The following is a 16530-nucleotide window of genomic DNA, read 5'->3' as shown; positions in this document are numbered from 1 at the left end:
TCCCAGATTTAAACCCAGTGGGAGTTTCCCCCCAAAGAGGGACAAAGGACCCCCTGATGATCCTCTACCTAATCACATGAGCCAAGGTGTGAAAGTGAGTGTGGGTCACAATCAGCCAGGGTTTCGGGTGAGCTCATTGTGAAACCTGGCCCCACCCTATCATGTGATTTCCTGAGGTCAGATGGCCCAGGATGTGAGTGGGCGTTAAGGCGTCTGGGAAGGGATCTCAAAACTGGATTATAGATGGCAGACAGTTGGTGTCGTAAACCACCGCCTCTGTTCAAAGATGGTCGCTCACAGTGGACGTAAATGGCTTCTTTCACTCCTCTTTCAAACCATCTGTCCTCTCTGTCCAAAATGTGAACATTGGCATCCTTGAAAGAGTGACCTTTGACCTTTAGATGCAGATGGACAGCTGAGTCTTGTCCCGTGGAGGTGGCTCTTCTATGTTGTGCCATACGTTCATGAAGTGGCTGTTTGGTCTCTCCGATGTAGAGGTCTGGGCATTCCTCGCTGCACTGTACAGCAAACACCATGTTGTTGAGTTTGTGTTTAGGAGTTTTGTCTTTGGGATGAACCAGTTTGTGTCTGAGTGTGTTGCTGGGATGTCGTGCTTGGAGAAAACTCTCCTGAGTTTCTCTGATACACCGGCTACATAGGGGATGACGATGTTGTTGCGTCTGTCCTTCTTATCCTCCCTCGCTGGTGTCTGATCTTCTTTTCTGTGCCTCTTTGCTGATTTTATAAATGGCCAATTAGGATAACCACATGTTTTAAGTGCTTCCTTTACATGTATGTGTTCCTTATTTTCCCCTTCAGGCTTAGAGGGAACATGTCATCCAAGCAAAACCAAACTCCAAACCAAGTCAAACTTTCTGTTTTGGGATTAGTCAAGAATGTGTTTACTGACCCGTGTCAGGGCTGATTCTCAGTCTTCTAGAGGCCCCAAGAAACAAGCCCATCAAAGCCTCATCAGGAAGTTATGATCACACAGTTTATGAAATTACAAAAAATAAAACTACATTTTTTATTTGTTTGTTTCCATGTTCATGAATTAACCTCAGTTTGTCTGAAGGCTAGTTTTTATTTTTTATTTTAGTTGACTCCTTTCAGTGCTCCATTCAAGGCCCACATTTCCTGCAGCACATTGACACCAATCATAAACTGATTAGGTTTGTTTTTGCATTACAACACTGCACGACTAACGTAACTCTGAATACTTTTATCATTACAGAATTTTCTTTCACTTGTCTTTTCAACAAAGACGTCTTCTTTAGTGATGTTTGGCAGCATAGATGCTTCTCTAGGAGGGAAGTTGCATAAACCAATAAAGCACAAATATTATTACATCTTAGTGTTATTTGTCATCTGCATGTTGAATTCTACACTTCACATATTTTGATCATATTGTGTATTCTGATGGTTTTCACACTCTTGTCTTAGACTGTGTTTAATGGAATTATGTCATTGGCCTAGATTATTATTATTATTATTATTATTAGATCATTTAGCAGTTTTTAATGTGGTTGTGTTAATGAATTACAAAGAATTGTTCCCTCTTTTAGATTATGCACCTTAATGCTGCAACAACACAGCCGGCACTGCACTTGAGTTTTTTCTGGATCAGAAGATTTGGATTTGCTCACTTTGCCTTCATGTGAGCAAAGCTCCGTTAAATTTATTCTGAAGTTAGTCTCATGATTTCTGTTTGCCATTTTTAAACATGGAATTATCAGGATTTGTTCAGTGCTGTAATTTGTAAGTGTGTCAGTCTGTTGTTTGAACACTTATTTCAAAATCTCATATGGTGCAGAGCCTGCTGAGGTGATGTTCACTGTGAGAGGATGTGGAAGCTTTATTAGTGGGAAAACACAACCAGAGGTGCTAAAGCTCTTAAGATCAAACTGACAGAACATTATTGTTATTTCATCAGGACTGGCTCCAGTTGAATTGCTGTTTGGCTGTTCTTTGTCAGTCTTCGACTGACCTTTGAGAACTTTTCTGTATTTTTCAAATGTAGAATTGAGCGTCTGTGGAGGGACGTTTGGACAGGTGTGACACATTTACTATGATGTACTCACAGCTTGGAGGAAGATGGATTTCTCATCCTCTCAGATACTCTTCATCTCTTCTGTGCCCAGCACTCCTTCCTCCCAAGTCTCAAGGTGGATTTGTTCTCTGTTGTCTGGAATGATCATCCCATTAGGACCAAGCGTTTCCTGAACCAGCTGTGGGAACTGTGGATGCTGCAGCAGCCCATCAGAGAGCCACAGAGATCTGAGGAAATGAGGCAGTTGAGTAATAAGGCAATGATTTTCTTTTCTTGACTCTTCTATGTTTTGAAAATCATTTACACATGCTTCTTGATGTCAGCAAATCCAAACTGAGGGCATCGATTGGGAGAGCTCAGGGCCATCATACCCGCCCAGGTGTTTTGGTGCCAGAAATGGAGTCTCCACTGAAGGCTGAAGATATCGAATCTCTACGCCTTGACATTGATCCCCTTGTGCCTTCATCTAGTTTTGGAAGAGACATTTACTGGACCACACTCTCACATGCTCTGTACCTACATCACCATGCCTGAGAGTCGCAGCTTGGCCCATCACAGGGTGAAGTTATAAGAACGTCTTATTTTACCAAGTCCTCTCTCAGGTTCCTAAATCATTTATGGCACTGAGATAGTTTTTTAAAATAATCCCTTCTTCTGTAATATAAGAACCTCTCCTGCTTTTAATGGTACTTTTCATTTACTTTCTGTTGCATTATCGACCCCAAATAGATGCTGACAAGCTGACACAGTCACATGGAAGAGGGAAAGAAATCTGACAAAACTGTCTAACAATGAAAAATGTATAAAATAAATAAAGATGAAAGTAACATGTGTCCTCTTCAATTTTCTGTTTTACTAATACTCCATTGATCAGATGTCTGGCTGGATGATCCTAAACATGATGAAATGACCACAGTGGCCTTTGTCATCACACGCTTGAACTCATCATATGTTTGCATATGCTGAACAGGCAGTGGGACTGTATCACTACATGCTGTGACTGTTGGGTAGCAAACTGCATGAACACCATACTGAATATGACAGGTGTGGTTGAACTGCATGGACACTCTGAAGCTTCTCTTCTGGCAGGACGTTGAATGTTTGCAACGTTTGCAACGCCGCCATCTCTTACAGTCGCCAGAACCTAATTGACCTAGGTTTCAAACATAGTTTGCCTGTTTCTGGCGACTATCAGCGAACACACAACATCCTGGAGGAGATAGCGAGACCGCCAGGGTCACTGTGGATGGTCTGTCCGCCCAGCAAGCGTAGAAGGCGACGGAGGGAGAGAAAGCAGAAGAGGGGATGCCGGTCGGGCTCAGATACTAGGCTACGCAAACAACCACACCAGCCAGCACTTCCGAGCCTTTTCCTATTGAACGCCAGATCCATTACCCACAAATTGGACGAATTGGAGCTACAGATAGCCACCACGAGCTTTGCACGTAACTGCAGCATTATTCTTATTACGGAGTCGTGGCTTCACCCATTGATTCCCGACGCTGCAGTCGAGTTAGCAGGCCGCACGCTACACCGGCACGACAGAAACAGCAACTCAGGTAAAAGCAGAGGAGGGGGGCTATGTGTTTACGTGCATAACGAGTGGTGTTGTAACAGCAGGATCATTCACACACACTGTTCTCCTGATTTGGAGGTTCTTGCAGTCTCATGCAGACCTTTTTACATCCCGAGGGAGTTTACAGTAGTTATTGTGATAGCTGTTTATATACCGCCGGATGCTAACGTGGGCACGGCTCTCAGCCTCTTGCTCAACACCATGAACAAACAACAGCTTGCCCATCCCGATGGGGTTTTTATTGTCACCGGCGACTTTAACAAAGCGTGCCTAAAGACTGTGCTTCCTAAATTTGTCCAGTTTGTGGACTTTGCTACGAGAGGAGAACACACTTTGGACCATGTCTATTCAAACATCAGGCATGCTTTCAGAGCGACACCCCTCCCCCACCTGGCTGGATCTGACCACCTCTGCATGTCCCTCACCCCCACCTACACCCCCCTGCGGAGAAAAACAAAGCCCCAGACAAAGACAATAAAAACCTGGCCTGAAGGAGCCCTCTCTCAACTGCAGGACTGCTTCTCAACAACTGTATGGGATTTATTCTCCAGCTACAACCTCCAGGAGTACACGGACACTGTACTCTCGTACATCAGGAACTGTGTTGACAATGTCACCGTCAACAAAAGGGTCAGGGTGTTTCCAAATCAAAAACCCTGGATGAATAGCGAAGTGCAATCCCTCCTAAAAAGCCGCAACACTGCCTTCAAGTCAGGGGACAGGGCTGCGTATAGGGTGGCCAGGGCAGACCTGAGTAGAGGCATCAGGAAAGCTAAGGCTGCCTATAGGAGGAGGATTGAAGATCACTTTGCTGACAACGACCCCAGAAAAATGTGGCAGGGGATTAATCACATTACCAACTACAGAAGCAATAACCAGGCGACATCTAGGATTGATGCTTCGCTGGCTGAGGATCTAAATCGTTTCTTCGCGCGCTTTGAGACGACCAGGCCCTCAGCTGTCACACCACTTCCACCCGCCCCCAGCACCGGCACACTAACACTTAGGGAGCATCAAGTGAGGTGTGCTCTAAGGTCAGTGAATCCCAGGAAGGCGGCAGGTCCTGATGGAATACATGGAAAGGTTCTCAGAGCACGTGCTGACGAACTGACCGGAGTCTTCACTAAAATCTTCAACCTTTCCTTGTCATTAAACACCGTCCCTCCCTGCCTCAAAACCTCCACCATCATCCCCATCGCCAAGAAGACAGCTGTGGTCAGCCCAAATGACTACAGGCCTGTTGCACTTACGCCTGTAGTGATGAAGTGCTTTGAGAGACTGGTCTGTCAGCACATCAGGGCCGGTCTGCCTCCCACTCTGGACCCCCACCAATTTGCCTACAGGACAAATCGATCCACCGAGGACGCTATCACCATAGCGCTCCACACTGCGCTGAGTCACCTGGAGCACCGAGGAAGCTATGTGAGAATGCTCTTTCTGGACTTTAGCTCAGCATTCAATCATATCATCCCGGAGATCCTGGTCCAGAAACTGTCTCACCTGGGACTCTCCACCCCCATCTGCCTCTGGATCAAGGACTTCCTGACAAATAGACCACAGTCTGTCAGACTCGGCCCCCATCTGTCCAGCACCATCACACTCAGCACCGGGTCTCCACAAGGATGTGTTCTGAGTCCCCTCCTGTTTACGCTCTACACATCCGACTGCTCCCCTACCCATCTCTCAAACACCATCATAAAGTTTGCGGATGACACCACAGTGGTTGGACTCATCTCAAGGGGGGATGAGTCGGACTACAGAGATGAGGTCAACAGACTGACTGAGTGGTGTTCAGTTAACAACCTCCAACTGAACACCACGAAAACTAAAGAACTTATCTTGGACTTCACTGCAAATACCACAGCGGTGGTAAAAAATGGCCCAGCAGCGTCTCCACTTTCTGAGAGTGCTCAGGAGGAACAACCTGGAGGAGAGGCAGCTGGTGACATTCTACAGAGCCACCATAGAGAGCATCCTAACGTACGGCATAACAACATGGTATGCAGGGTGCTCAGCTGCAGATAGGAAAGTACTGCAGAGGGTCATCAACACAGCCCAGAAGATCACTGGCTGCTCTCTGCCCAACCTGGAGATCATTGCAAACTCTCGGTACCTCAGCAGAGCTGGCAATATCATCAAGGACTACTCTCACCTCAGCAATCACGTGTTTGAACTATTACCATCAGGCCGACGGTACAGGTCACATAAAACCAGGACAAACAGATTCAGGGATAGCTTCTTTCCCAGAGCTATCACCGTAGTAAATAAGCACAAAAACAATTGAACCTGCTTAGCTACTATACTGTCACTGCCATTATATTATGCTGCTATTCATCCATCCATCCATCCATTCGCTTCCGCTTATCCTTTTCAGGGTCGCGGGGGGCGCTGGAGCCTATCCCAGCTGTCATAGGGCGAGAGGCGGGGTACGCCCTGGACAGGTCGCCAGTCTGTCGCAGGGCTAACACACAGGGACAGACAACCATTCGCACTCACATTCACTCGCACATTTACACCTAGTGGTAATTTGGATTATCCAATTAACCTATTCATACTGTCATTATATTAATGCTGCTATCCTGTATATATTGTACTTACTATTGCTTGAGTACTTACGATTGTTTTATTGTACTTTTCATATTTTATATTTATATTTATTATTGAATTTTGCACCAAGGGAGTGGCACTCCAATTTCGTTGTACCCTGTACAATGACAATAAAGGCTATTCTATTCTATTCTATTCTATTCTATTCTATTCTATTCTAGGAGTGTGGCCTTATCCTGTGAGCCACTGTAAGGATGTACTTGGGGAAAGGACAACTGGACTGTCACCGGTCTCAGGCTCTTCACCTTTTTAAAGACAAAGCAGTCATTTAGATAGAAGATTGGATCGTGCTTACCTGCACAAAGACAGATTAAAAATGAGTAGAGTAGAGAAAGAGTCTTGCACATGGTCACATGATTTATTTCTGACGACACTGTTGTTGTGGGCCTGATCTCCGACAACATCGAGACGGCCTACTTGGAGGAGATTAGGAACCTGGAGAACTGGTGCCAGGAGAATAACCTCCTCCTAAAAGTCAGCAAAACTAAGGAGCTGATCGTGGACTTCACTACAAAGCAGGCGAGGAATTACAAGCCCCTCATCATCAGTGGCACGCCAGTGGAGAGAGTGGACAGTTTCCGATACCTGGGTGTCCACATCACTCAGGACCTGTCATGGTCCTGTCACATCAACACCCTGGTTAAGAAAGCCCGTCAGCGTCTCTTCTTCCTCAGAAGACTTAGAGACTTCCATCTGTTACTGAGGGCGCTCAAGAACTTTTACTCCTGCACCATCGAGAGCATCCTGACGGCAAACATCTGCATCTGCACCTGGTTTGGGAACAGCACCAAGCAGGACAGACAAGATCTGCAAAGAGTGGTGCGCTCGGTCGAACGCATCATTCAATCAGAGCTCCCTGACCTGCTGTCCATCTACACCAAGCGGTGCAAGACCAAAGCTAGGAAGATTATGATGGACCTCTCCCATCCCAACAATGGACTTTTCTCACTGTTGAGGTCTGGGAAGCGCTTCCGCTCCCTTAAGACCAAAACAGAGAGAATGAGGAGGAGCTTCTTCCCCAAGGCTATTCGGGCCCTGAACCAGGTGTAGGACTGGACTCTCTCACACATCACATCACCACACGCACTCTGGTTTTCTTTATGCACACTTCCTATAATTTATAATCTTTATAATCTCTTTCTGCTATTTGCACATTTTTACTGTAAATTTCTAAGTTAATTTGTAAATTTTTGTAGTAACCTGTAAATTGTAAACCTGTAAATTGTAAATACTGTAAAACCACTGTCATTTAATGGTCGGGCATTGCACAGCTACAAGCATTTCACCCCATGTCATACTGTGTATGGTTGTGTGTGTGTGACAAATAAAATTTGAATTTGAATTTGATTTGACGCTGTGACGCTTGAAAAGGATTTGCGCACCTACATCATTATTTAGGGTTTAAATTGTGCTGCCTTTAGGTGCACCTGGTAAATTCAGGAATCTACTCCAAACCACAGCAGGTTGTTTTAAAGGCTTTTCTGGGTTAATGTTTGTTTGTTGGCATAAACATGTCTGTGATCGCTGTGTTGTTCTTTTTGATGCAGTATTTCATGTAACTCGGTGCTAAAATCATAACAATTAAGTTTAACAGTTCTAGTGCGCATGCGTCAGCTAGCATACAGCCTGTTTCAGTTGCTTTCACTGAGGCAGAGGTTCCCAAAGTGTGGGGCCCGCCCCTAGGGGGGCGCAGAGCCATTGCAGGGGGGCGCGGTATGAAAAGAAAAAAAAAAAAAAAGAGCGCTTGGACACTGTGGACAGGTTTTTGACGGGGCTTCCACATAAACGTAAAGCAGGAGATGAAGCATCGCCAAATATGTTTCCAAACCAACTTCCTTCCAAGCCAAAGACTAGAAAATATGGTGAAGCATATCTTCCCTTTGGCTTCACCTGCACAAGTGCCAAGGTAGGTCTCCCCTGCAAAATTAGTTTCCCTGTGTCGGGAGCAGCGCTGGGCTCTCCAAATCACGGACAAACAGTATCCCACATTCTTGATTTTTAGTTCACAAACACTTCTTGTAATAACTAACTACTCCTGACATTTTGGACATGTTAGCTCTTTATGCAGTAAAGTTACAGTGGGATACAAATAATATCAGGCTGATCCTGCCGTAATTTGTTCCCCTGTTCAAATCACGGACAAACAGTATCCCACAGCTGTTTATGTGTTTAAACCCATTTTGCACAGAGAGGCATTTTTTGAAAAATGTATTGATAACAATGTTGAATATTATTACACAGGAAAAAAAAACAACTACACGTAAAATAATCACACCGTGACGCCTCTGCCTTTTAAATGGAGGGACAGTAACTGCGTGTGTATGTAAGCGTGTAAAACCTGCAGATAGTCAGATTAACAGTATTTTGTCTCTATCTGCCATTCTGCAATTCATCTCATGTAAACAATAACGTGGCGCACAGCGTGATGTGAAAAGAGGCACATACCTTTGACGTTGTGTGACGAACTCTGTAATCCTCGTCCACACGTAAACGCAAAAAAGGAGTTTTAAATAATCTCCGTTTTCGGTCAATCGCAACGCCGTTTACGTGTTGACGAAAAGCCCAAACGCATAGAAACAGCTGAGTTTTCAAAAATACCCGTGTAGGTGTGGACGTAGCGTAAAAGAGTTAGTAGTATATTTTATTACTACCTGTAATTTATTGCCGTTTACTTGTATTTGCTTAATTGTTTACTAAATGTTTGAGGTGTGAAATAAACCGCAATGGAGCAAAATATGGGTGTGTGTGTTTGGAGGATGTGTTTGTGCGACGGGGGGGGGGGGTTAGGTGGTGGGGGGCGCGAACATTTTTCTTGTAAAAAAGGGGGGCCTGGCAAAAAAAGTTTGGGAACCACTGCACTGAGGAATGGGACCGCAGCACAGCAGCTACACACCAGAGATCAGCTGAGCCGCCTGATGCTCAGATTAACTGGACACGGCCAAACAGATGTGTGACAGACTTTAAGGAGCCGCTACCAACAAACCAGCAAATAAACACTGAATATTTCATGTGTGACATTTGTGAGTTTACCTTAAACACAGTCCGTCAGTCTTTTTGCTCTTGAACAATAAAATATTAAAAACTGTCTCGAGTTTATTTGGTGATGTTCTCGTGCACGAGGCGAAAACAGCAAACAAACGTCACAGTAAATCTTTCCAGCTGATGTTGGGCATCCTCCACCTGCTGAATCCACTTCAGCCTCTTCCTGCTCATGTTCCTGTTTAGAGGCACAGTCAGTCTGTACAATGGAGAAAACTGAACACAGGAATATTTGGATTTTCCTCCTTTTTCTCTGCTCATGTTCAACTTGTCTGATTCAAGCTGGGAATATTTATTAGAATTCAAATTTAGACAGAAATAAAGTGAATAATATTATTTTATTATTACATTGATGCAGCACATGGTTCAGTTAGCTTTGTATAAACACATGTGTTAGAAATGTTCTTCAATCAGCTCTTTTTACTCTCTTACATTTCACAGCCAGGACTTTTTTACTTTTACTTGAGTAAAGAGGTTGAATTAGTACTTGGAGTATTTTTAACAGTAGTACTTCTACTTCAGTACAGACTGTGTGTACTTTTACCACACTGTAAAACCCAACAGTGCATCTTACTAAAAGAAGTAAGTTGTTCTTACTCAGTTCTGAATAATAGTTCATGAAGTGTGTTAGGTAGACCAAAAAGTATACATATGATATAATAACTTTATTGTAATAAGTACACATGATGTTTTTGTAACGTTTTAAGTACTGTTGCTTTAAACTGTTTAAGTTGTGCTAATTCATTTGTATTAGTCATCATCCACAGCCCCGCCCCCAGTGTTTTGCCTGGACTTGTCGGCCATGAGATACGAGTTTTTTTTGTTAATGCTTACTTCTAGCATACAAAACGTACATTTATCAGACTGCTTTCTTGTAGTAGCTATATAGAAAAACGTAAATTAGCATGCTAGCACACAATTCCCGCCTAGCGCTGTATTAAGTCTGCCTTCACAATTTAAAAAATTAACGGTTGGTGGCTTGTTTCAATCAAAGAGTTGGTAAGTAGTTTAATTTTTGCAAACTGCATGGCACAAAACTTTTGTTAAAATCAGTGTTTAGGCTTTTCTGACTCTGAACTTTATCAATTTCAAATGTAGCCTACTTTTGACAGTGCGTGTGAAAGTAGTAGAAGATTTATTTAGTGTTAATTTTAAGAGTTTAGTGGACAAGTTCGCCTTCACAAATTTTAAATATGATGGTTAGCGGCATTTTAGTCGTGAAATAATTTACCTTTTCAAAGCTGCACTGCACCAAACCTAAACGTTTCTGGCACTGTACTTTCTAAGGGTTAGCGTATTGTGTACTTCACTTGTGTAAAATTGCTTTATTATTTTATAACGTATAGAGTAGTTGACCAACCTGAACTGAAAATGAGCTGTAGTGCAACAATAAATCTTACTGTTTTCAAAGCTTGTGTTATCCAGGTTGACTGTTTTTAAGTGAAGTAAAAGTCTAAAAGTAAAAACTGTTCTGCTAGCTTTCTGTTCTCATGGCTTTTGTGTTATTACAGTCTGACGATTGAAGGATGGATTGAAGGAGCAGTAGCATGCCGAGAGATCATCCAGCACTGCACTAAAGACAGTAAAGGTGATTTTAAAATGATTTGGCATCAAAATGTGGAATTGTGAAAAGTTGTGTAGTTTTTCTACTGCCATAAAAGTCATGTTGTTGAAGCATTATCGGCTCAACCATGGTCAGTACTCCACAATTTCACCCTTACCCTGTCTCTACAACACATGCATGTGTACATTTAGTACATTTAATTAATTAAAGATACACATGTCAAGAATGCACACTCCCACGCAAAGAAAAGACGGTTATTATCTAGATTTGAATAATTATGGATTTTGTTGCCCTGTGTGTAATTTTAAGCATTTGGCTTTTATTGAAAGCCAAATGTTTATCCATCTGAGGGGGCATTTAAAACGAAAAGAAACTGTTCCATGTCCTTTCAAGAACTGCAATTTTAAAACCAATGTATACTCAACCTTCAATCCCCACAAATGCAGAGACCACCAAAATTCAACAAGTTACGATGAAGGCATTGTGCAAAGTGTTATAAATGTAGAACAAAAAGATGACATGCAACTTGATTCAATAGAGTCATCAGATGACAATCAAGTGGCATCCACCAGTGAAATCAGTGCAATTGAGGGTTTAGAAGAGCAGTTGCAATACAATCTGGCTGGATTTTTCTTGAAAATGCAGACCATTCTCCATGTGTCCCAGAGAGCAACACAGGAGATTATTGAGTATATTGATCAGTTGTTTTTGTTATCACAACCTCTGGTACGAAAATCAGTTGTAGATATACTGAAAAAGCACAACTGTACATATACGGACAAACTGGTGGATGAGATTTGTCAGGCAGTTTCTGATAGTAATGTTTTACATAAATGTGTCACATCTGAAGGACCACTATCTACAGCAAAGAGGAGGAAATCATATTATGAAGCAAATTTTCCATATGTCAAACCTGTGGAGTGTTTAATTGAATTGTCAAAGCACACTTATATGTATGTGCCTCTTCTCACATCTTTGCAATTGTTGTTGAAAAAAAATGATGTGCTTGAAGAAATTAAACAAGCACCCACACAGATTCCTGGACATTTCATGTCATTTTGTGATGGATCCTACTACCAGGAAAATGTTCTACTGTCACAAGAGGGACAGAAATTGTCAATAATACTTTATGTGGATGATTTTGATCACAAACCCACTTGGTACCTCAAAGGAAATACATAAAGTCTTTGCAGTTTACTGGACACTGGCAAACTTTCCAGTTAAATCTCGTTCTGCTCTACACTGCACTCAGCTTGCTCTGCTGTGCAATTCCAATGATGTATGCCAGTTTGGGTATAAGGAAATGTTGTCACCACTCTTAAATGATCTGAAAACTCTTGAAGAAGTAGGTGTCTACATTGAGACTCTTGGTGAATGTCTTAAAGGCACTGTCTACTCTGTTGTGGCAGACAACCTTGCTGCCCATGGACTTGCTGGTTTCAATGAGAGTTTCAGGTCTACATATTTCTGTAGGTTTTGTCATGCCACCCAAACAGAAATGCAAACAGAAAATGCTGTTACAGGGAATTATGTAATGAGAACAAAAGATGCTCATGATAATCTTGTGCAAGAGCTTCAGAATGATGACACTGAGGAAAACTATGGTGTTAAAAACACCTGTGTTCTTTCTGACCATCTCTCTTTCTTCCATCCTGTCACAGGCTTCCCACCTGACCTCCTACACGACCTGTTTGAAGGTGTCGTTCCAGTGGAGTTGGCACATTGTTTAAAAGGTTTGATTTCTAAGAGATATTTTACCTTAGAAGACTTAAACAGAGCAATTCTGCGCTTTCCATACCAACATTCTGACAAAGTTGATCGCCCTCATCCAATACCCTCAAATTTTGCCAGGCGAGGGACCATTGGTGGGAACGGGCATGAAAATCATGCCCTTCTTAGACTGTTGCCTCTTCTCATTGGCTCCAAAGTTCCAGAAAGAGATGCCTTTTGGGAAGTGCTAATGGATTTAAAGGACGTAGTTCAGCTTGCCATGTCTCATACTTTTAGTGACGAGACCATTCAGTACATGGCCTGTAAAATATTAGATCACAGACAATTCTTTCAGGAAGTGTTTCCTAATGTTCGATTCAGGCCAAAGCATCATTACATCGAGCATTACCCGCACTTAATAAAGTGCTTTGGTCCCTTAGTTCATCTTTGGACAATGAGATTTGAGGGAAAGCACAAGGTTTTCAAAAAAATAATTCATGACACTCACAACTACAAAAATGTACTAAAAACTTTGGCAGAAAGACGTCAAAGCATGATGGCATTTTATTTGTCCTCATCAAAGTTTTTCAAACCACCTGTGCAAACATCCAAAATGGAGTCTTTGTACATTTCATCATTACCTGCAGATACACAATCATTTATTTCAGGTATTGCTGACAGTGACACAATATATGCAACAAAAACGGTTACAATTAATGGCACAAACTTTGCAATTGGCATGTTTGTATGCACAGGTGCTTATGCTGCATTGCCAGAGTTCAAAGAGATTCTTAATGTACTGCTCATCAGAAACAACATTTATTTTCTCTTGAAAGACTATGACACTTATTACGTTGAGCACTTGCGTTCATATGAAGTAGCAGAGAATCAACAGAGGGGTCTCCGTCACAGTGTAAAATCTCTGTGCCAACTGTCTGACCACATGCCGCATTTTGCTTACAAGATAGCAAATGAACTCATTCTAACAACAAACCATTTCATTCCAGTGTCTGACTAAAGAAACAGAACTGAGACATCAGCTGATTCCACCAATTTGTGAACCAATGTAAAGGTAATTCATCTATTCAGTTTTTTTGTATTCACATAAATGTTTTTATATTTTTGCACTATTAATATTTTGTAAATAACTGTAAACACAAACATGCATTAAAATGCCACTATAATATGTGAAACCTGTCTGTTACAGAAATAAAAAATTCAGATGGAGGCAACAGGAATATTGAAGCTGAGGGTCATCCTTGATAAGGATAACGCTGAAAAACTTATTTTGCCATCTTGTCCAAACAGTGTGCAAGCCCTCATAGATGAGATCAAATCTAGGCTAAATTTTACCTTTGACTTTCGGCTTCAGTTTCACGACCCAGATTTTGATAATGCCTTGTGTAATTTTTTTAAAATAGAAGACCTGCCAGCTATAGCATCTGTTAAAGTTGTCAGGTTAGTTGAGCTGGACCGGATTTCAACGAGCACTGATGACACAATCCTTCAGACTGAGAGAGGTGAGGTCAACTTCCTTCCTTCTTATCCTTCTGGAGAAACAAGGGAGTCTCTGAAAACCAGAAGACTTGAGATGGTAGAGGAGTTCAAGAAGACCTCAGCAGAAAGAGACATCCCTCTCATTCATCAGCATATGATGCGCACTTTTGCACTCCGGCGTGAAGAGATTGTCACAACTTCTCCTCCTGTATCAGAGCTCAAGGACAGATGGCCAGCACTCTTTCATGAGACACAGGTAAGTACAACTATAACAGTTACTGCTCATATAGTATGCTGTGTTTTGCTTGTAATATTTTTGTAATTCTCCTCAGCTCTACTTTGAATTTCATCGAATCACCAATCAGAATCTGCCACATGTGTTTTATGCTGCACTGGATGATTATGCTCCTCAGCTGATTGGACTATACAAAAAGAGGAAAACTGGACGGGTCGGTGAAAGGATGGAGCAGCTTTTGTTGGCATATGGAAAACAGGTATTTAAAAATACGAATTATTATTCTGCTTGCTTGGCAGTTGCCATTGTTATGTTTATATATATTTATATACATTTATTTATTTTCTAGGACAAAAACGACATCTATGCAACTAGAACAGCAGCTCTGGCCGGCCTACCATTGTACCTCAAGGAGGATTCTTCAGAGATTTTCAAAACATGCAAGGTACTTGGGTATTACAATAATTTGCACATTGGAATTTAAAAAAGGTTGAAGTCATAAGTCATCTGGACTTGGGTTGAAAGTTGAAGACGTGAAGTGAATGACTTATAAACTTCTTTCTTCCTTGATTTGACTACCTGGATGAATGAAAAATGAACCTTCACTGTCAACTTAAAACATGTTATGATATATAGAATTTGAAAAACTGAAGAAAGATGCCTGACCATTTGTATTTATGCTTTTAATAGAGATATTACAGATGAATATTTGTGCACTCTGTATTATATATTTTAGGATGAAATTGAGTTCTATGAAGCCACAATTGCTCTGGTTGCTGATGTTGATGAAGAGGAGGTGCCTGGAGGAGTTCCTTTCTCACCACGCCAAATGTTCATATAGTACTTGAAGATCAGGTTGTTATGACTCATCACTCATGGACTGATGCACTGGTGTGTTTGTTTGGGCTAATCTATGCTCTGCATCTGAACTATCCTGAGAAGTGTACTGGCTTTTTTGAGTTCATTCAAGTAGTGTTGCTGAAGCTAGACGATGAGAGAAAGCAACTAAAACCAAAATTGCAGACACTAAAAAATGAGCTTGTGTAGATGATGTTTGTTTTTCACTGGTCAGTATATTCGTGCTTTTTCAGTTATCTGTGAATGGCTTCAATAGTTTAATTTGTTCAGAGTAAATTGCTTTCTAAAAAGCAATATGGAGAAAGCTAAGAATAAGGAGACAATCCATATTTGACGTTTTGTTTGTGATTGAAAAAAATCTTCACATAGTGTGTAATCTTAAACTTATTTCTAAAAATATATTTTAGTTACATGGAAATCTTTTGGAAGATAACTGATAATTAGTCAATATGTACAGTATACTTTCAAGCTTTATTTTTTAATTGTGTGATGAGTGCCAGTTCACTTGATTCGAGGTCTGGGCAAAACTGTTAAGAAACCACAAATACCTTTGAGAATATTTTTTGTTAGTGACATCCTTAGTTCAGCTGTTTTCTATAGTTGCATTGCTGTAGTGCATGTGATTTCATTATTATACTAAATGTTACTTAAAATTCTGATTGTTATGGCTCTAATTGCCTCTAGACTGTTGTTTTTTTATGATGTACACCTATGTATCAGATCTACATTACTAAATTTGTGTTTTGTATATTTAATCGATTTTCAAAATGCTACAAAAAACATTCAAAATTCCCTAAAAGTGCAAGTTTTAAAATTCCTAATTATTTGTTATTTGATAATGGCTTTAGCAGTCATAGTTTATGACTGAAAGTATGGTTGTATTCATTCTGTATTTTCTCTGCAGTTAAAGTTAATAAAAACTGAATGGAAAGAACAATAGCTTGGTTTTGTGTTAATAGTACTTGAACCATTTGGTGCAATCGGTTTCCCCAATTGGATTAAGTTGTTTAAATACAACTATTTAAGTTAATTTAACTTAATTTGAATATAAGCATGTAACACTTTAAATAAGTTTGAATAAATACAGCATTTTAGTACAACAAATTTAATGGTTTAAGTTGAAACATACTAAATACAATGAGTAAGTAAACATAATGCATTTGAGTTACATTATCATATTTGCTTTGGGTTCTCGGGACTCTAATGAAGTACTTAAATAACCCAAAACTGTTTAAGTTATAAAGCTTGAATCAATAGGTGCAATCGGTTTCCCCAAATCATTTGAGTTAACTTGTCACGTTTTACAGTGCACCTGTGTCTGAGACCTCCTTCAGGGTCCACCTGAAGCTCTCAGTCTGCTGTGGAAAAAGGAAATCCAGGTGAGTTTCTCCTGA

The 16530-nt window shown here is 41.2% G+C and overlaps 1 protein-coding gene and 1 long non-coding RNA gene across 2 annotated transcripts in view; one reads left to right on the top strand and one right to left on the bottom strand.

Moving 5' to 3' along the window:
• The window catches only part of LOC109196327 (uncharacterized), a 95077-nt gene that overhangs the window by 17070 nt on the left and 61477 nt on the right, over positions 1 to 16530 (bottom strand). The gene's annotated exons all lie outside the window — the stretch shown is intronic.
• Positions 10102 to 16070, top strand: LOC106097163 (uncharacterized). Its single transcript, XR_002057900.2, has 8 exons — positions 10102 to 10271; positions 10784 to 10860; positions 12498 to 12569; positions 13554 to 13618; positions 13754 to 14299; positions 14376 to 14537; positions 14628 to 14723; positions 15015 to 16070. It is a non-coding gene; the product is annotated as an uncharacterized LOC106097163 (long non-coding RNA).

This window comes from Oreochromis niloticus, unplaced genomic scaffold (genome assembly GCF_001858045.2).
Source record: "Oreochromis niloticus isolate F11D_XX unplaced genomic scaffold, O_niloticus_UMD_NMBU tig00000668_pilon, whole genome shotgun sequence".
Lineage (NCBI taxonomy): Eukaryota > Metazoa > Chordata > Actinopteri > Cichliformes > Cichlidae > Oreochromis > Oreochromis niloticus.
The sequence above is the reverse complement of the archived record's forward strand: the minus strand, read 5'-3'. Positions and strand labels throughout refer to the sequence as shown.